Below are 20020 nucleotides of genomic sequence, written 5' to 3'. Positions count from 1 at the left end.
AGCAGCTTATCCCATGGAGGCACTGGGTTATTAAGCTCATTTTATGAACACCAAAGAGTTACAACAGTGCTGTAAATTATCAGTGTGTTCTAAGGAACGATTAACATTCAGAGCCAAATAGTTCAGCCATGTTTTCTTCCAAGCACTTTGATCAAGTCTAAAGCTTCGGTCCCATCACAGAGAATACCTATCCTATTGAGCACCACGGCCCTGGAACTGAGCAGTCACTCCACAGCATAGGTCTATCAGCAGTTAGCTCACTCATCAGTCTGCCACCACCCCCAGGAAAAATGTCAAGGGTGGTTAAGGTTTAACTCATAAATTATTAATTATGTAGTATCCACTTCTCCTGTAGTCACTATCTAATTTGTCTTTTTGAGTCAATTAACAATAGAGTGCATCATATGGCTTTGTTCAGAGAAGTTGGTTGTTGTGTATTTGTGCTGGAAAACCTGTTTACTGACAGCTTGCATCCTATTTTCCATTAATCAGACCTTAGGAACATGTATATATGTTTTATTGCTATTATTGTTATAAACAGTCCCAACTTTGAATATTACAGCCTACAATAACTTCCTTCCAAAAATCAAAAGGAAATACTTTGGGATAACCTAGTATTATTGAAAATGAATAAAACAGATTTAGCAGAAGCCACCCAGGGTTGCATGGCACACCGAACATTTCTGAATGCATATTCAATTAAAGGATTAGACTATTTCAAAAGGCCAAATGATTCACAAGTCTCAATAAACAACGAAATGGGCCTGTGGAATTTGTTCGAGCTAAAGTGATCTACTGCTTCTGAAGAACCTCAGCACTCACAAGGCACACAAAGGAAGACTACAGCCTCAACCAGAAGTATAAGCTTCTGGGAAGAATCTCAAAATTATAATTTTAAATTGTCTGCAGTTGACAGAACAGAAGATTTTCTAAAATACATTTAAATATTCCTAGCCAAGAAAGACAACAAATAAAACACACTGCTTTTTTTGTGAATGTGAACTTAAAACTAACAGAATACAGAAGCAAAAAGATCTTCATTCTCCCTAGGGTGTTCCACAGAGGTGGAGAAATAAACATGAAGTTAAGAACACCAATCATTATTCTTTCCTTTAGAATAAGAGATATATTTACTTTATCAGAAAAGTTGGCAAGCCACACAAAAATATGTTCTCTGCCCCCACCTGTCTTTCTCTGACAGGCACGTCCTCTCCTACACCTAAGCAACACAGAAAATACAAGGGTAGAAATAGGATTTTTGTTTCCTGGAATTAAAGAATCAGTGACTTGGCAAAGAAAACAGCAGATAACAACAACAAAAACCTCCATTTAAAAGGTTGCACATGTGTTTAGTATTTGAAAAGCAGTAGTGTTATGAATATGTGGGTTTTCTTAATTTACATATGTAGTTCCAGAAATTAATAAAACTTTGCTGAGTTTTAATAATTTAATAAAAAATTGTATACTCAAAACAAAGTCTCGCATGTTTAAAGGCTCCCTTTATAGTCTTGTAAGTTTATAAATACAATTTTATAAATATTCTCTGCCCATGGAGTAAATATTCTTCAACTGGAAAAGTAGATTGCAATTAGTGGCATCATCTTTGTTTCAATATTACATATGCCATCAAACACTGGACTCATGCAACCTTATTTCTTTTAAATCTTATCACAAAATCCACTCCAGGAAAAGAGATGGCTAAGTAACAACATAAACAGATTTTAAAACACTCTGAAAGAGGTTATAAAAACAGGACATTATCCATGATTTTCCAGTTACTGGCATTTGAGCAACACAATATGAATATTTTAAAATGAACAGAATAATTTTAATTTATAATTTTTCCATCCAAATGGTTCCATGTTACGCCTTATGTAGAGAGAGCAAGTTCCTGGAACAGTGCCTTGCTGTTGCTAGATGAATATAGAAGGGGAAAAATCACTATGAATAGGAATGGAAATAACATCCAAGCAGAAACAGCAGCCAGCTCTAAAGCTGCATAGGTGGGGACCAATAGCCCCCTGGTGGGCTGAAACTTCAAATTAAATCACATAAAGAGGAAGCAGCTGTAACACTAAATCAGTAACAACAGGAATAATGGTCTTGATGCCTCCAAGATCAAGGCTGCTAAAGTGCTCTATATAACAGCAACCTGGCAAAAAACGCAGTGAAATGAGAGAACGTGTGCAAAACGTGAAACCCATGGACTCCAGGAGATTGTGCCTGGCCAATTCAATCCAAAAATTTGTCAAAGATGATTTTGCTCTTAATGTGAGAAAGTTAAGATTTTGTAAGGTTATGTTATAAGCATGAATTCTAATGAGAGCTGATCCCTCAAATAGTTAGGATTTAGAGAGTCATTTCATACTAAAGGTGAAGCTAAATATGGACTCCCCATGCCTGACATCCTTTTCCCTGGAAAGTCTTGTGATTACTCATAGTGCAAGCAGTTCCTGTTAGGTCAGCTTGCATATGAATTCACCAGGGAAGCTGAAGGCGGCAGTCTGTAATCACTAATGGATATTGGGACACATGCATGCCTCTATGTGCACACTTAATTGGCTATACTTATGGACAGAAGTGCTTGCCTAAACAGCTTCATTCCTTAAGGACTTCAGTTATGAGCTATATTCCTTTGCACATTCATTTCTTTATTTGTCCATCAAACATTTATGAGGCTGTTACCTACTATGTGCCCTACAGCAATTCCAGCTCATGACAGATATGGATTTATCATTAAACTTCTGTGATCTAAGATTGTCTATATTATCCAGGAGCTGGTGAGGGGACAGTGACAGACATTCTGTGAACTTCATACACATCCCTAACAGTGGTGGTGGTGGTGATGGGGTGGTGGTTATTGAAGAATGTAGCCTTAAAAACCAAAACGAAGGGCAACTAGGCTGCTGGACATGGACATGATGTCAACCCCAGTGAGATAGGCCCCGTCTGCAACATAATGTGGACTTTGATTAATACATATCAGAAAAACAAACACATGGAAATGAAAAAGAGAAGCAAGCAGGAAAAACTGAGATAAGAGAAGTGAATGCCCAGTAAAACCTCCCATGCCTGTAAAAATAAATACATGCAAAAAAGAAAGTAGTGGCTGGAAAAGTGGGAGACAAAAATTAGCCTCTTTAAGCAACCAAAGAGAAATTTCACTTTCTTCTGAAATTGTTCATCTACCTGACTTTTGTTCATTTTTCTTAAATTGTTCAGTTGATCTGACTTCTAATGAACCTTAGGTTCATCAAATCAGCTACCCTTGTGTTGTGTTAATTTTAGTAAAAAGAAAAGCAAATTCTAGGGAGAAATAAAACATCTTGCAAGTTAAAAAAAGAAGACTCTTTGACTGATCAGCCTACAGTTGAAACACAAAGCTCTTTTTCCCTGAACAGAGAGCAACCACAACCACTGGATGATGATCTTCGCTCCATGGTAATTTGAGATGACAGAGGATGGAAAGAGGGGGAGACATACAAGGTTAACAATAAAAGAAAATTAATTTTCTCAACAAAATATTCTCACAAAAAATCCTGTTTGAAAAATCAAACTTTGCAAAAAACTCAACTCCAAAAGATTATGATTCATTATAATTTTCTTGTGTATGAGCTTAATTATAATACATTAAAATATGAAGATTGATTTCATCTGGTCAGAGAAGTGATATTTCTCTAGCAGATCTTGCTTTATCAAGGGTGACAATTTCCCCCATAATAAGTTGTTTCAATTATTCCATTATGAGTTATCTCTTAAAGTACAGATTACAAAAATGTGAAAGCTGTACCAGGGGTGTCCAACCTTTTGGCATCTCTGGGCCACAATGGAAGAAGAAGAATTGTCTTGGGCCATACATTAAATACACTGCAACACATAATCACAAAAAAAATCTCATGATGTTTTAAGTAAATTTATGATTTGTTTGACCGCATTCAAAGCCATCCTGGGCTGATGGGGCCCAATGGCTGCAGGTTGAACACCCCTGTGAGTGTAAACTATGATTGATCGGATCAATAATTAAAGAGCACTACATGGCAAGAAAATCTGAATCAACTAAACATAATAAAGAAAATCATCTCAACATATGCTAAATCTTTGCCCTGACCTGTGTGACTCAGTTGACTGGGTTTTGTCCTACAAAGTGAAAGGTCACCAGATGGATTCCCAGTCAAGGCACATGCCTGGGTTGTAGGTTCTATTCCCAGTCAGGGCATGTACAAGAGGCAACCAATTGATGTTTCTCTCTCACATCAATGCTTCTCTCCCTCTTTCTCCCTCCCTTCCCCTCTCTGTAAAAATAAATAAATAAATAAAATATCTTTTAAAATGTACTAAATCTTTCTTCCTCAGAAGATGTGTTCACTCTGCTTCTGCCTTCTGCTCTCCATGGCGCTCCCCTTGCCTTTTTCCATTACTCCTCTCAATCCGCCCTCTGTCCTCCACCAGCCCACCAACCCATTCCAGCCTTCACGCTCCTTCTGCTTCAATGGCCAATAAGGAATTTAAATTCAATATGCATTGTTATATTTATTTAATGTGCATCAAATACTTGGTTCTTAATTCCTGATGCTCTTTTTTAAGGGTAACAGTGCATATTAACTACATTTTTACAGGCTCATTCTTCTTAAAAATGATTTTAGAAAATTCAAAAATAAATGTGAACCTCTGTTTAAACATCTGTTTGAAAGGTCGTGGAAATTAATTCAATGGAAATGTTTCTAAGTAATAATATATATAGGCAGCTTTCAGTTATGTAACTTACTTATTTAATAGCAAATTAGACAATATGACTCCTATGGTCCCTTCTAATCCTATCACTAGACACTCAAGGGTTTTACATTTTCCTGTTAGATAAAAAAGGACTTAAATGAAAATTTTATTAAAGTTAGCCTCTTAAGAGGATCAATTAAGGCTATCTTTTATATAATGATAGTATGTCACTGATAAAACCCCAATTAATAGTCCACTTTAGAAGACAATTATTCATTACCTAATTCATCAATCACATCTACTTTTACAAGCTTAAAAGAGTTATTAGTGATCTGAAGTTTTCTTCTGTTTTTTTTTTTTTGAACAATGTTGAATTTAGAGGAGGGTTTCAAGAGTCCTACAATGAATACTTGTTCCTGACTTGTTCAGACTCATTGTATTGCATTTTGTTACTATTGTAGCGCTCTGTCTCTCCACACCCACAAGCCCATTTGTTTGTTTGTTTGTTTGTTTGCCGAGCTCTCTGAGAATTAGTTGCACATGTGATGGCACTTAAACTATAAGTAGATCAGCACGTATCTTCTAAGACCAAGACCATTCTCACCCATAATCACAATACAGCTACAGCTCTTGACCAATATTGGACAACACTTTCACTACAGCCAGACTAACTTAATTGTATTTCCTTGTGCAATTCAATGGGGCTCAGACCTCTGTGCTTCAGCATTTGCTGCAGTTCCCTGTCTAAAATGCCTTCCAGTCTTCTTTGTATAATGAATCCCTCTTCCTGGAAACCATCTTGAGCACTGAAACTAATTTAGATGCTCCTCTCCTGTGCTCCCAAGTATTGTGTGCAAAATTCTGTATCAGAATGCATTATTATTATTGGTTTGTTTGTCCACCCTTATTGGATGTAAGTATCTCCCTGGCAGAGGTGCAAAAACCTTAGAAAAATACATATATGCCTAGAAAAGATTATGGTATGTAGCAAATAGGAAGTATTTAATAAATTTTGGTTCTATATGCATATATAAACATACACATGCATATACATGCATACATACACAGAGTGTTCATAGAAGTCCACATGAGCTCTGTATTAGGCAATGAGGAAATATCAAAATGAATTTTCTTTGGAAAATATGAATATGCGGCTTGAATGTTGCAAGGTGTGCTACATGGTCTCTCTTAACTTCTGCACAGATTAGCACTGTTTCTTCAAGCTCCCTGTTATTCCATAGTGGCAGCTGGAGAGCACAGCACATACATACAAACCATCTTTTTATTTAGAAGACTTTCCAGCTATAGATAAATCCAGATAGATCAATTACTCATAAAACAATTAAACTTTAAAATTATCTTTTTTATTGCTTTAATAACAAGAGTTAATAGACAGTATTTCCAGAGCATCCTGACATCTATGATTATAGTGATACAAAGAAAAAAACAAGTGCTGGCATAAATTTATAATGTTGTTGCTAAACAAAAACAACCTGTTTAAATTATTTCTTTTAAAATTTCACAATCAGAAAGAATATTACTTCCATACTTCTATAAAAATTTGGAAATAAAGGAAAGCTAATAACAAAACAAACACCACGAAAAGATGACAGGCTTCCTGGAAGCAAAGCTCTGGTACTCCAGTGTCCAAAATCTACAATAAGCCTCAATGAGGCAGATTAAGTTTCTTCTATTAATACCACCGTGTGTTTTATTCCCCATACAGGCTACTTTAATATCCATAGAGAAATACAGATGACGATGTCTGAATGGGGCCTCTGGTGTTTCAGCAGGATGTGGGAAGACATGCTATTTTGTCTTTAAAAACTCACAACAGACTCAATTTCCAGCAGTCCAAGCATTACAGATATTAAAGGAAGTAGGAAGAGGAGAAAAGAGAATAACTGGATGTCTGCTATGAAGATTTCTATCAGTCTGATCCTGGTGATTATATTTTGGAAATTTATCCATATTCCAAGACTAACATAAAGTGTTACAGAGCAGTTTAGAAGGTAAAGGAAAGTAAAGAACCCATGACTTTGCATGATTTAGGCCACTGAACTCAATTAAAGAATAGAGAACAAACAGAAATTAAATATTAAAGAACAGAATATTTTAATGACTAACATTTTATGGTCCTCAAGGTCTTTCTAAACACACACACACACACACACACACACACACACACACACACACTAAACAACCTACAGCCAAATATGACCAGAAATTCTATAGTTCAAATTAGGGAAATTTGACTTTGAACATAAAACTTATGAATTAATATTTCAAATATTTAAACAGCAAATATAGTTTTCTACTTTATATTATACTATGTTCAGTTGGAAGATACATCAGGTACATAGTATAGTTGTTCTAATACAAATAAAACATCATTCATTCATTCTTCTAGCAAGGATTTGTTGAGTATTACTATGTGCCAGGCACTGTTCTATGTCTTAGAGACAAGACCTCTGATTTCATGAAATTTATTTAAGTGAGAGAGACAATAAAATAAGAGATAAATAATATATTATCAAGTAAAACAACGGCTAACAGAAGTTTTTAAAGCAGGATGAAAGGAATGAATGATGAAGTAGCTGGGAAAGGACATTGCTGTTTTTGACAAAGAATAATTGAGGAAGACTCACAATGTATGAAATCTGAATAAACCAAGGTAGTAAGGCATGTAGATCAGTTATCTGAAGGAAGAGCACTGGAAGCAGAGGGAATATAAGTACAAAGACTCAGCATGACTATGTATGACAATTCCCAAGGAACCACAAAGAGGTCAGTGTGGTTGGGGAGGTGAGTGAGGTGTGTGCGGTGAAAAAGAGTTCTAAGATGGGAGCCAGTGGTGATGTAAGTTGTTGCATGAGCCTCACACTGAAAGGGAAGAGCTAAGAGAGCAAAGATCACATGGTCAGTAACCTATTCACTGCCATATGCAATGCATATACAATATGTATATTATACTTGTTCTCAATAACTCCATGTTTGAAGATACTCTCATGCTTAAGGTCATGAATATTCAGTAAGTTTTAGAATTCTCAAGTCACTAGATTTGGTATATAAGAAGAAACAGAAAAAAATAACATGAAATTGTCTAGTTTTTCTAAAAAAATGTTTCACCTTTTTTTTTTGGAGGTGGAATTTATTATAATTAACTGAAATGAGTGAAACAAAACTAACAAATTTAAATAGGAACAAGTATAAGAAACCCGAGACCATTAACACATTTATGCTTTCTAGTTGGTAGCACCTATAGGAAAAGGAAATGGTGCTGGCCTTTTAAATCTTCTCACTTTCCTTCTTCCTTCCTTCCACCCAACAGAACTTAAGTACTACTCTTGAGCCCCAACTTCTCACTTAGCATTATTTAAGTTGATACTCAAAAGACAGCATTTGCTACAAGCTCAGAGAGTCTTCAAAGAGGCTGAACCACTGCTGCAACTTCCAAAGGAAGGACAAATGAGTAAAATAGAAACCCCTTATGAGGCAGGAAAAGAAAAAGTCATTTTTCCTTCATTAGAGAAAAAAGTAGTCTCACCATCAAGAGTCTACTACCTACACACCAAGTAACTATAATGATAAAATAATTCAAAGTTTGGAAGTTTTATAAAACTGGTAGTTGACAAAAATTAAAATAATCAGACTAGAAAATTCTGATACATACCTAAGCTATATCCTAAATTTAAAAATTCCTACAAACAAAGCACTACAAACACTTGCTTTGGTATACTAAAAGGTGATTTTAATATCTACTACAACAGAATAACATATACATGTATATTACTTGACAAAGCTATGATCATCAAAATCACATGTACCAACATGTCTGCTTCTGGGGAGCAATGTGCAACATACATTACAAATTATGGACTCGGATTATATTAGCAACACAGAATTTTAATTAAAAGGAAATACTGCGAGGACCAGCATTTCTACACATGCAGGATTAACTGTTATAGGAATTGCCTTAATGCTGTAAGCCACTAGGAAATTTGACTAAATATATGAAGCCATCATATAGGGAATAAAAGGCAGTGCATGACTGTGATTTTTGAGAGAAGCAAACAAGGTGAAGTCCTATGACTAGTCATCTTACTACCCAGAAGCATCTTCTGGACCACAGTGCAGAACAGGGGGAACCAAACAAAGCCCGATGCTCTTGCTAAATTGGGAAGACAGAGATTGTAGTTCAGAAAGCTACAATTTACTGGGTCAAATGTTAAAGAGGTAAAAGTTGCACGGAGAAGAAGTTCCAAAGATCAGCAGAGGGTTCCTCCCAAGTTTTTAGTTGGGTTCTCTCTGGACAGGCATGAGACCAAACTAAATCCCAAGGCTGGGGAAAGAATCACAGGAAAGCAGTAGATTAAACAATTCTTAAAAGTCACACAGGACCAAGAACAATTTATGTTCCTGCAAGACCCCCCCCCCCACAAAAAAAGCCTTAGAATACTTGAGTCATTAAATAGAATCCTTAGAAGAGTATTTTTGCCTTAGTGATGGAGAAAATTTCATTTTAATATAGAAGTTGCTCTAAACATATACTACTAGACATTAAAAGAAATTTGAGGCTTCAAAACATCAAATTAGTTTAAAATAACTTAAATCTATGACAGAACAAAGTCCAAAACTCTTCCAAGGCATGGTATTTTGCTGTGTACAATATGCACCCACATTTTTCGCCCAAACCTGCAGGAAAAGAAATCTTTTAATTATTTATTTCTTTTTTAAAAGATTTCAATTTATTTTTAGACAAATGGGAAGCAAAGGGGGAAGAGAGAGGGAAACATCAATGTGTGGTTGCCTCTCATGCGCCCCCTACTGGGGACCTGGCCCACAACTCAGGCATGTGCACTGACTCGGTATCGAACCTGTGGCCCCTTGTGTTTGCAGGCCAGTGCTCAATCCACTAAGCCACACCAGCCAGGGCCATTTTAATTTTTTAATTAAACTTTTTATTTATTTATATTTAGAAACAAAACCAACCAGTGTATTATTTTGCATGAGGTTAGTGTTATTGCTTTCTAGAGTTACACTTTTAACTCATAGGCATACATAAAATAATTGAAAACATTTATATAGATATGGGAATTAGTACTACTCATGTGTAATGTGTATCCTTATTTTTCCCTCAAAAATTTGGGCAAAAAAGTGTGTGTTATACACAGCAAAATATGGTAGTTACCAAGATAAGAGACTGTTCTGTGTATGTGAATCCTTGGCTCGTGGGCTGCACCACAAGGGCTTTCTCTGAGGTTAAAGCAGGGCAGCCCAACCCAGTCTCTTTGTCTAAAGCAAATTGAGAACCTATTTCCCTCAACAGTGAGTAGAGCTTCCTGAGTCAAAGTAGCAAATGTCAGGATGCTTCTAAAACATGTCATCTTATTTAAAAAATCCACCAAATGAACACATTCTTCTGCAAATAAGCTTCCCACGATACACACAAAAAAGAAATTTTATATACTCTGTTTGCAATTAGAAAGTGAAAGACTGCCTTCTGAAATATCACAGTACTCCCATTATCATCATTAAGTAGTATTCACTAAACAGTCACCACCAAGCCCTACCTGAACTTTCCCAGGGCACATATAATCAAAACTGATGACCAAGTATGAGGGAGAGCTAAAGAAAATAAATGTACAGAAGAAAAGTCTAAGTTAACTATTTACAAAATAGGCCAATAAAACCCTAAGGAGTGGGCCAGCGAGGTGTGAAAATGATAATATCAGCAGGCAACAGAAAAGAATGTTTTTGAGGCACTCAACTTAGATATACATATACAATATGTTAAATCTACATTTATTACGTATATATGCACTAATATAAAGGAGAAACTATGGGATGAGGTACACTACAGTAAATGAATCAAAATAACATTTAGAGCTGTAAAAAAGAATCCAGTAGCTGGCAGGGAACATGCTCTTCTACAGAGGTGGGCAGGGAAGCAGGTCTCTAGCGTGTGACGAGAAGAGTCCAATTCTGCACACCAAACAGGGCAGACTGAACAACTGGAACAGAAACAGTGGGGGGTTGAATAAGGGGTAAAGTATCTGGCTCCCCAACCAATATATTACAATTTAGCCTTAGAAAACCATGCCTTTCATCACAGGTACCACTTAGAACACCAAAGTTATGGAATATTCATGATAAATTATGTCTTTTTAAAAGCTATTACCAATAAACAATGATGTTGTATACTTAAATTTTATAAAAGGGATGCATGAAGTAGAACTAAAAGTTTTTTAAAAAATCAAATGGCTTTATAATATGCCTTGAAGGTCAGAAACAGTCTCTCTGTCTAACCAATGAAATGAGAAAGGCAAATTCACAAATGAAGATAATCTGCAGAATATGATCTTTGAGTCCCTTTTAGTCAACATGTTACTCACAGTAATTCCACAATATTATCTGAGTGAAATCCATGTGCCAGGCACCACACTTAGGACACAAAGAGGAGTAAGACATCCCAGAAACACACTGTCTAGTGTCATGTAGCAGCAGAAGCAACTTACATGTAAAAAACAGAACAAAAAAACACTTTGAACTGATGTCTATTTTCAAAATTCTACCCCCTCCAAGAGATAAAATCCCCTCTAGCCCCGACTCTAGAAATTCCTAGTCATACCTGCTATTATGTGTCAAGTAGTTATAGCCACGCCTTGAACTGCAATGATTCCTCATACCAAGACCCTCCAACTCCCAATGCTATTTATTTTACCTGTGTCACTGGATGTAGTCTATTTTTAATCCTCTTACTAATCGGTTTTTTCAAACTACCGTGATCAGTACCACAGTCCATATAATGCTTGGAACATCACTAGCATCCAGTAAATAACAAACCAGCTATACTATTGAAAATAAATTAAAAAACAAGCAATGAATCAAGAGAGTAGAAATCTCTGTTGACCATAGAATTGCTGTCAGTGACACTAAAAGCAATTTATATAAAAGGCCCTCAAATTACAAAATATGCAAATTACCTTTATGCAAGAAATGTACTAAACATTCTAAGATTCAGAATGCTTAAACATATTCATTCAACTGGGATGATTTCAGATTAAAGAAAATAAGGACTGTGTAATTATATATACTTACCTTGACAAATAGAAAGCAATCTATGATTAGAACATAGCAATTAGTTACAAAATGCTTCACATGGATTTAATTACCCATCGGTCTACATGTAGCTTAATTACTTTTATCTCATTGCATCAGTAAAAGATTTCTGCCTGAGGCAACTGCCAGTCATATATTTATAAGGCTTCTAGACTTTACAGTGAATATATTATAACATTCAGGCAAATGTGCTAAAGTTACAGTTGCAGAGGCAGTCTTAATTTTGAGGCTCTAGTTTTAGTTCATAAATATCTCATCACTTTCTCAGAGTCAACTATCATCTAGTTTTCACATTTACAGTGTCACCTATTTGGCTAAATAACATTGTTGACATAAACATCACCTCTGTTTATTCTAACCTTATAAGAGCCAGCAGGAAAGACCTTTAAAACCAAAACAATTATCTCATTACCGTGAGGTAAAGGGTGCTATAGTCTCATGGGTAAGGTAAACACTTAAATTCAGAAAGGAAGTGACCCCTTTTTCAGGACAGCTGAAGAATGTCCTTTTACTCAGTGGCTGACTCTAAGTTCAGAAAGATGGTGGCTTCATGGGATGAATGTTTTGTGATTCAGAATGGGAGTTTTTCTCTCCTTAGGAAGATAGGTCTATAGTTCTAAATCAGCCAGCCAAGGTTTGATTCCCAGCTCCTTGGCTGATTAACTCAATGTCTTTGGACAAGTTATTTTAATTTACCTCAGAATAAATAATAACCATCTTAATTTAACATAACTGTTAAATTCAATAACACAAAAATATCTAGTAGATGGTGACTCATAGCAAATATAAAAGTTAATACAGTTTGCTGGGTTCCCCTAGAAGGGGCCTGTTCGGATTACATGAATTCATCAGAAAAAGGGGTCTCTGGAGCTAAGCAGAAAATACTCTCCTTAAATTTTTGTTTAGGGAAACACCTTAGATGTTGATTGGGAAATCAGATTCTCTAGAGCTGAGAGTTTTTCAGACTCTGGAATTGGTATTAGGGGAATCTGGCTTCATCTTACTTAAAATAATGAAAGAAACCCCTTCTGTTAAGGAAGGTAGGTGTTCGGGCCAGACGGCATTTTGTTAGCTCAGTTTACAGAGATCTACGAAGGTTTCCTTTAGGGCTCACAAGTCTTCAGGAAGCCCTCTGGAATTTCTTTCTCACCCAAACCAGAGTTGCTTCTGCTTCTGCTCATATATAAGCAAAACTGACAAGAAAAAGGGTCTCAAGTAGTACCATGCTTAAGAATAGCCTCTAAAGCATTTTAAAATTCAAGTGAGAGGCAGCGTGGGCAAGATTCTAATAGTGTATGTCTGTGGTGATATCCAAGACTGTGTAGCCCAGTGAAACTGATAACCACACTAAGAGAAACACTAGGTTAGGGCTCATGAGAGGATATCACACCAACTTATATATATTTAACTACAAAAATCTTTTAAAGAAAGATTTTATGTCTTTAAATTTTTTTATTTCCTCCTTGAGTTAATACACTACAATTTAATTCTTCCCAATTACTGATCCAAAAAAGAATACAGGTCCCACATTTTTTAAACAGAGCTTGCAAATGACTTGTGTGTCGCCATGATGCACAGGAGTTCCACCACAGTTGAGAGGAACACAAATTGGGAGAGGTTAAGTATGTGATACAATGACAAGATTTTATGGTTATGTGTGGACACAAAAGCACAGAGAAAGAAGTCAATGTTTGAGATGCATATTTAATACATGCAGATAATCCATATTGCAAAATCAATCTTCTGGAAATTTTATGAGTTTTTACTCCTTTATTTGTAAAATTCAAAGCAAGCAGTCTACAGCAGTTGCTCAAAAATTATTTGGGGGACTCTTTTGGCTCTCTGAGCAGCTCCATGGCAGTCGGCAAGAACAAGCGCTTAATGAAAGGTGTTAAAGGGAGCCAAGAAGAAAGTAGCTGATCCATTTTCTAAGCAAGATTGGTGTGATATAGCACCAGCTATGTTCAATGTAAGAAATATTGGAAGAACACTGGTCACGACGATGCAAGGAAACAAAATCACATCTGATGGTCTCAAACGTGTTTTTGAAGTGAGCCTAGCTGCTCTGCAGAATGATGAAGTTGCATTTAGAAAACTCAAGCTAATTACTGAGGATGTTCAGGGCAAAAGCTGCCTAACTTCCACAGCAAGGACCTTACCTGTGACAAAAAGTGCTCTGTGGTCAGAAAATGGCAGACCAGGGCTGAAGCCCATGCTGATGTCGAGACTACCCGATGGCTATTTGCTTTTACTAAAAAAACACAACACTCAGATTCAGAAGACCTCTTATGCTCAGCATGAACAGGTCCGCCAAATCCAGAAGAAGATGATGGAAATCATGACCTAAAAGGTGCATATGACTTAAAAGAAGTGGTCAAAACATGGCTCGAGGTAGCACTGGAAAAGACACAGAAAAGGCTTGCCAATCTATTTTTTTGCTCCACAATCTTTGTTAGAAGAGTCAAAATGCTGAAAAAACCCAAGTTTGAACTGGAAAACTCACTGAGCTTCACAGTGAAGGTAGCAGTTCTGTATAAACTACTGGGGATGAGACAGGTGCTAAAGTTGAACAAGAATTTTTTTTCAAATTCAGATATTTAATGGTGACAAAAAGTCCTATTTGTGATAAAAGAAAAATGGACGTTCTTTCAGGTAAGGGTATATGTTTTACTCATTTAGGTACCTCCAGCCTTTCCCACAAAGACTATACAGCACATAATAATACTCAAGTAATACTTGCTAAAGGAAGGAAAGGGATGAGCAGAAAGGAAAGAAATGCTTCGATTTTTTTTCCAAAAAATTTATTCTACTGTTATTGTGGGTAGAAAACCATTTTTTTTTTCAGAAAGTTTTCTAAATATAATTAGATGCTACAGAAACAAATACTACCATACATTTTCAAGAAGAACTTAATTGCACTTTAATCCCTTTGTGTGGCTTGTCCCAGTAGTTGTCACCCAGGAATAAAAGAACAGCTTTGTCTTCAGAGAGCCAGCTGCCAGGCCAGTGCATACCCCCTGGGTTGGCTTCTCACTGGCAATGATAGTGAGCACAGTATTACCTTCTACGACTTATTTGTAAAATTGACTAGTGACATTAGATGGTTACAATTCAATGACAGGAAGTTTTCCAGTAAAAACCTCAGCATAGGACCTGATACATGCATATACTATTTTTCAGACTATAAGATGCACCCCCCCCCCCGCCATTTGGGAGGAAAGGGGGTGCGTCTTATAGTCTGAATGTAGCTTGCCTAGCTCCCTCTGTGTGTGCGGTGGGGGGGGGGTAGAGGGGGGGATCACAGGAGACAGGAGCTGGGTTGCTGCTACACTGGGCTGGGGGGGGATTATAGTCTGAAAATGGTAGTCACTCTAAGTTGAAATGACTTCAAAGATAAATTACAAGTAGAAAAATATTGAATATATATCAATAAATGTGCACCCCTACATATAGAATGCTGGTTCATGTTAGAGTAAGCTTTACAGTCAGGTTGTAGCTTTGGGTGAGTTGACTATATGTCTCTGAGCTTAGGTTTCCTCAGCTGTGAGAGGAAGATAATCATACCCTACCTCACAGGGTTGATGAAATAGGATAATCCATACAAAGCAATTCCTACTCTGCCTGGCAAATAGTAAACAACCAACAAGAGCAACTGTGACTATTATGTGAGAGTCTAAAGTAACAGTGAGGAGACACGGATCCATTCGAGGTCTCCACGTGGGTTTTGTTTACTGGACTGGGGGGCCATTGCTTTTGGAAACTGGAAATAACAATATGTTTAGTAAGACATTTGAGTTACTCTAGAATTTCCATTTGGAGAAGAAAACTACCTCTGTGATAATAAAGTTACGATAAAAAGATAATTGTGGCATAACCTATTCAGACCTATATGCAGAAATTGCCCCATCTACAAATGGGAACTACCCAAGCACAGAAATAGAACTTGATTCAGGGCTTTAAAAACAATAAAGTTAATTAAAAGAAAAAAAATACTTTTTATAGAGTTCAAAAACAAGTTAATTTTTTTCTGAAATTCACATTTATAGTGTTAACAGTCAGGAGTTAAAAAAAGTAATGAAATAAATGTTTAAAACCACTTCAACTGACTTCAATTATAAGAAGCTTTCTTTAGTTTGGTTTGAGTCTGCTTTTTAACTCTTTAAGTGTTTTTAAAATTAGATTGTTGTTTCAATGCAGCTTTTCATGGTACTTTTTGTCAAGAAATAAGTCCAGAAATCACTTACACTTTTGATCTGAAAAATATAGTCAACTTGATAAAAATTTTTCTTGTAAACCAACATTATGAAGATGAGTTAAAATTAAAAAAAGAGAAATATTTAAACAAGTATTAAAGTCATAAACCAGGAGCTAACACCCTTTAAAAAAAGCACTGTGCCAAATCTCTGAGCCTTTTTATTCTTATTTTTTCTTTATATTCTTCGGGGTCAAAGGAGGAGATGTTGACGTGAACCCACTTTTGGATGGCGTGCAGTCAGACGCATTAGCAGACCATCTGCCAGTGGGCAAGAACACAGCTACCATTGGCCTCTGATGTGGACAAGGGCAGATCTTCAGGGTCGGTGTCAGCCAGTAAAAATTAAGAATAAAAATATTAAATCAGCCCATGTCTTGGTTGCTACACATATACACACAATTTTGATAATTATGAATGTAAAAGAAAAAGCCAAATATAAAGTAAAAGTCACTGCCACTAACATCAAAATGCAGAAAGATTATTAAAGATTAAACAGGAAATATCCAGTCTGCTGTCATTCCTTCCTCGTGAACACCTGCCCTTTGTAGAACATCTGCATCCCACTGCCTTCTTGATGACATCGTTCTTTCCCTACTGCTGCTCTTGCATCGGGACCCTTTCTGCTCGTTAGGGTTTTCCCTTCCATTTTCTTTCACAGTGTACTGCATTAGAGACTGTTTTACCTTGCCACCAAGGCTAGCCTTTATTACCAGGAGGAATGGGATAATACCTCTATGTGCCCTCCCCCACAGAGAAGACCTGGAGTATCCTCATGACGACCCAGCAAATGAGTGGGCTGCATACATTAAAGCCATCTGTTGTCGCCATCTGCCCAGAAAAGTCATCTCACCAAGCCTGGTCCTTGAAGTGATGATCTCTTCTGTGTCTGCTGGGAACCCCCCATATTGTCTGGAACTGTCAGAATTTATTCTAACCAATGCTAGAAGAAGATGAGGCTACATTTCCACTGGACAGTATTAAACTCAAGAGGGAGGGGCAGTTGGGGGGGTAGGGGCTGAGGCATAATTTACTTACAAGATGTAATGAATATCAATTGGCTTCTATAAATAACATCTTCAAGCTAAGATGGAACTCAAAACAATAGCCCCAAGATGTTATAAATCCAGGACTCTAGTTATATGTGTTTGGAGTAGAATATATTTTTGTATGGAAAAGGTTCATAATTTTTTCAACTCCAAGTTCTGAACATCCAACTTCAAAAAAAAAAAATATTGGAAACCTTGGAGACAGTCTACTGGAGAAGAAAAGATTTTAATTTTAGCACTTCAAATGTTGTCTCACTATAAATAAGTCACTTGGTTTTGCTGAATCCCAGTTTACTCATCTGGAAAATGGGAGATTAAACCGGGCTACTTTGCTCAACTTTTGGGGTTAGAGATCCCTTTCCAAAAATAAGGCACATACGACATTTCATTTGATATTTCAGGGAATTCGTAGATCCTAAAGAGCATATCTGTGGAAAAATTTCTGGAGTATATGTTAAGATGTAATGCTCGATCAGTGCACACAACAAAATATTTCTTTTTAAAAAAGATACACAATTTTTACTACTAGATAATCAGTTTCTTCACATCCCCACTTAATAGCTATTGGATAATTACTTCAAAAACATAAGTTTAATGAGACTGAAAAAACATACTTGCCCATGGAACCCACATACCCACACATTCTGCATAATCATGAAAGACCCACTCTGTCAGCCAAGGATGGCGACTACTGGTTGGCAAGTGACTTCAGTACTATAACAAGAGTCATAATTTCTCTGTCTTGAGCCTTCCAAAGTTTTCACCAAACTTTAATGAAATAGTTGCTCTAAGCAACTATCTCTAAAAACAGATTTTCAGAATCAATCATTTCCCTTTTATATCAAACAAAGGCTGTTGACTTAGAAAAACAGAGTAAGACTGGCTAAGAAAGAAGTATCTCAACTCTCAACTAGCAAATGATGCTGTTAATATATAATCTTCCAAGATTTTTTTAAAAATGTATCATTTTAATTTTTATATTTAGTAAAGCTCTTATTAAAAACAGTAGCTTTTATGATGACTGACAAAGAAAGTAATATAATTAAAGATGTATAGATTCTCTGAAGTTTAACTAGGAGACACCATTCTGAGGAGTTAAGAAATAACCATTATTCCTGGATTCAGGCTTATTAGTTACCAAGACAAACAGAAAATAGTAAAGCAAAAAAGCACACCCCTCCTTTAGGAAATCTGGGACATGATTCCCAAAGTATTTTCAAATTCTAGAATTCTAGAGTCTAGAACTTATCTTTCTGTGCAACGTAAGTCAAAAATTTGATTTTCCATTTATCTTTGCTACTACGGTTAAAAATCGATGAAAAGGCAATATTAATGCAAAAGAGGTGTACTCCTACTGAATTATTAATGGGCAATACAACTGTAAATGTTTCTGTTCACCATTCTTCACTACCCTTGCAAACAGTTTCAAAATGGGAGCTGCTGAAGCATGAAGACTGTTTGCAGCCATTGCTTTTTGAGATCACAGTGCTGGGAATTGGTGAAATTCTTGCCTCCTTGGGTTATTATCAGACAGTGTGAACTTTCTTTGAAAGCAGACTATAAATTCATAAGGGGATCCCTTTCCTTCAATAAAGGAAATGTCTAAAATGACCCCTATCTGCCATTTTAATGTATTCTTCTCAAAGACTGACATAAATATTTAATATAAGAAAGGCAGTGTTTAAACACAATGAATAGCTTATGAAATTAAAGTTGGCTGACGAATTACACTGTGTACATAATACACTGTAAATAATGACAAAGAAAATATGAGCAGCATTACTAACCTTCTCTTACTTCTCTTGACATTTCTTAAGGAAAATTCAAAAGATACTTAAATATAAAGGTCAACTTAATTGGTATGAAAGGGTGACTAACTCTGTAGAGCCATTCTATTCTTGACTCTGTATCTAACATCTTGGTACATTGCCCACTGAAAGGATACCACATAGACTGTCAATTTCTCAAGGAGTCTCACTTAACCTGCTAACTGCTTTCATAAGAAGTCACAGAATTAGGAGGATACCTTGTATCTAGTCCCTGGTTTAGTCTCTTGTATTCACATAGGAATTAGCACCTAATGGTCCACTTTTCTATGGAAGGCATCCAATACACATTTATCAAATGAGTACATCTAGTTACTATCAGATGCAATTATATACTGCATTCAAATTGCTAAGAAAAGATGATTTTCTGGTACTAATAAAACAGTGAACCTGCATATTTTCTACTTTCATCAATATCCAGAGAATATTCCTTAGACTTTCTATTCAAAGAAAGGGGGAACAGCTGTTACCTCTTCTTCTCATAACTCCTAATCTCTTGATTCTTCTACTCAAATCAAACAATTTCAATTTCTCGTAATTTCCCTCAGAGATCTCTTAGAATCCATTTTCAATGCATTTCTCCAGAGTGTAATAGAAGAACTATTTCTCAATAGTTACACAGGTTAGCGCAAAGTAATGTTGACTCTACAAGAATAACACATCCTGACACAGTAAGCGTGCTGCCCAGACTCCCCTGGGGTCAGTGCCAAGCCTCCACTCTGCACACAGACAGCTTCTCAGTTCAGCACACTACGTACCCATCAATATATCTGACCAAACTTTACACAGTAAGTCAGAGTGTTTTATTCTCTTGATTCCACCAACATCCCCATATTGATGTCACACATCAATACCCTTTGCATGATTGTACTAAGTAAAACGCAATGTTGTTCCACACTGAGGAAGTCATCTGTAGGGCACTATCCTCGGGCCCTAAATAGTGCTCTGTAGATTACTCTTCAATATGCATGAATTCATTTTCCTAAAATTCTTAGGGGAAAAATACACTGTAACTTGTCAAAAGTTTCATTTATATCAAGATAGTATTAATTTTCCCT

At 36.3% G+C, this 20020-nt stretch overlaps 1 protein-coding gene across 3 annotated transcripts in view; it reads right to left on the bottom strand.

Annotated features, from left to right (window-relative positions):
• The window catches only part of CDKAL1 (CDK5 regulatory subunit associated protein 1 like 1), a 651862-nt gene that overhangs the window by 252147 nt on the left and 379695 nt on the right, over nt 1–20020 (bottom strand). The window lies entirely within an intron of this gene.

This window comes from Phyllostomus hastatus, unplaced genomic scaffold, assembly GCF_019186645.2.
Source record: "Phyllostomus hastatus isolate PE091 unplaced genomic scaffold, TTU_PhHast_1.1 phas_contig_524, whole genome shotgun sequence".
Taxonomy (NCBI): domain Eukaryota; kingdom Metazoa; phylum Chordata; class Mammalia; order Chiroptera; family Phyllostomidae; genus Phyllostomus; species Phyllostomus hastatus.
This window is presented reverse-complemented; position numbering and strand designations above follow the sequence as displayed.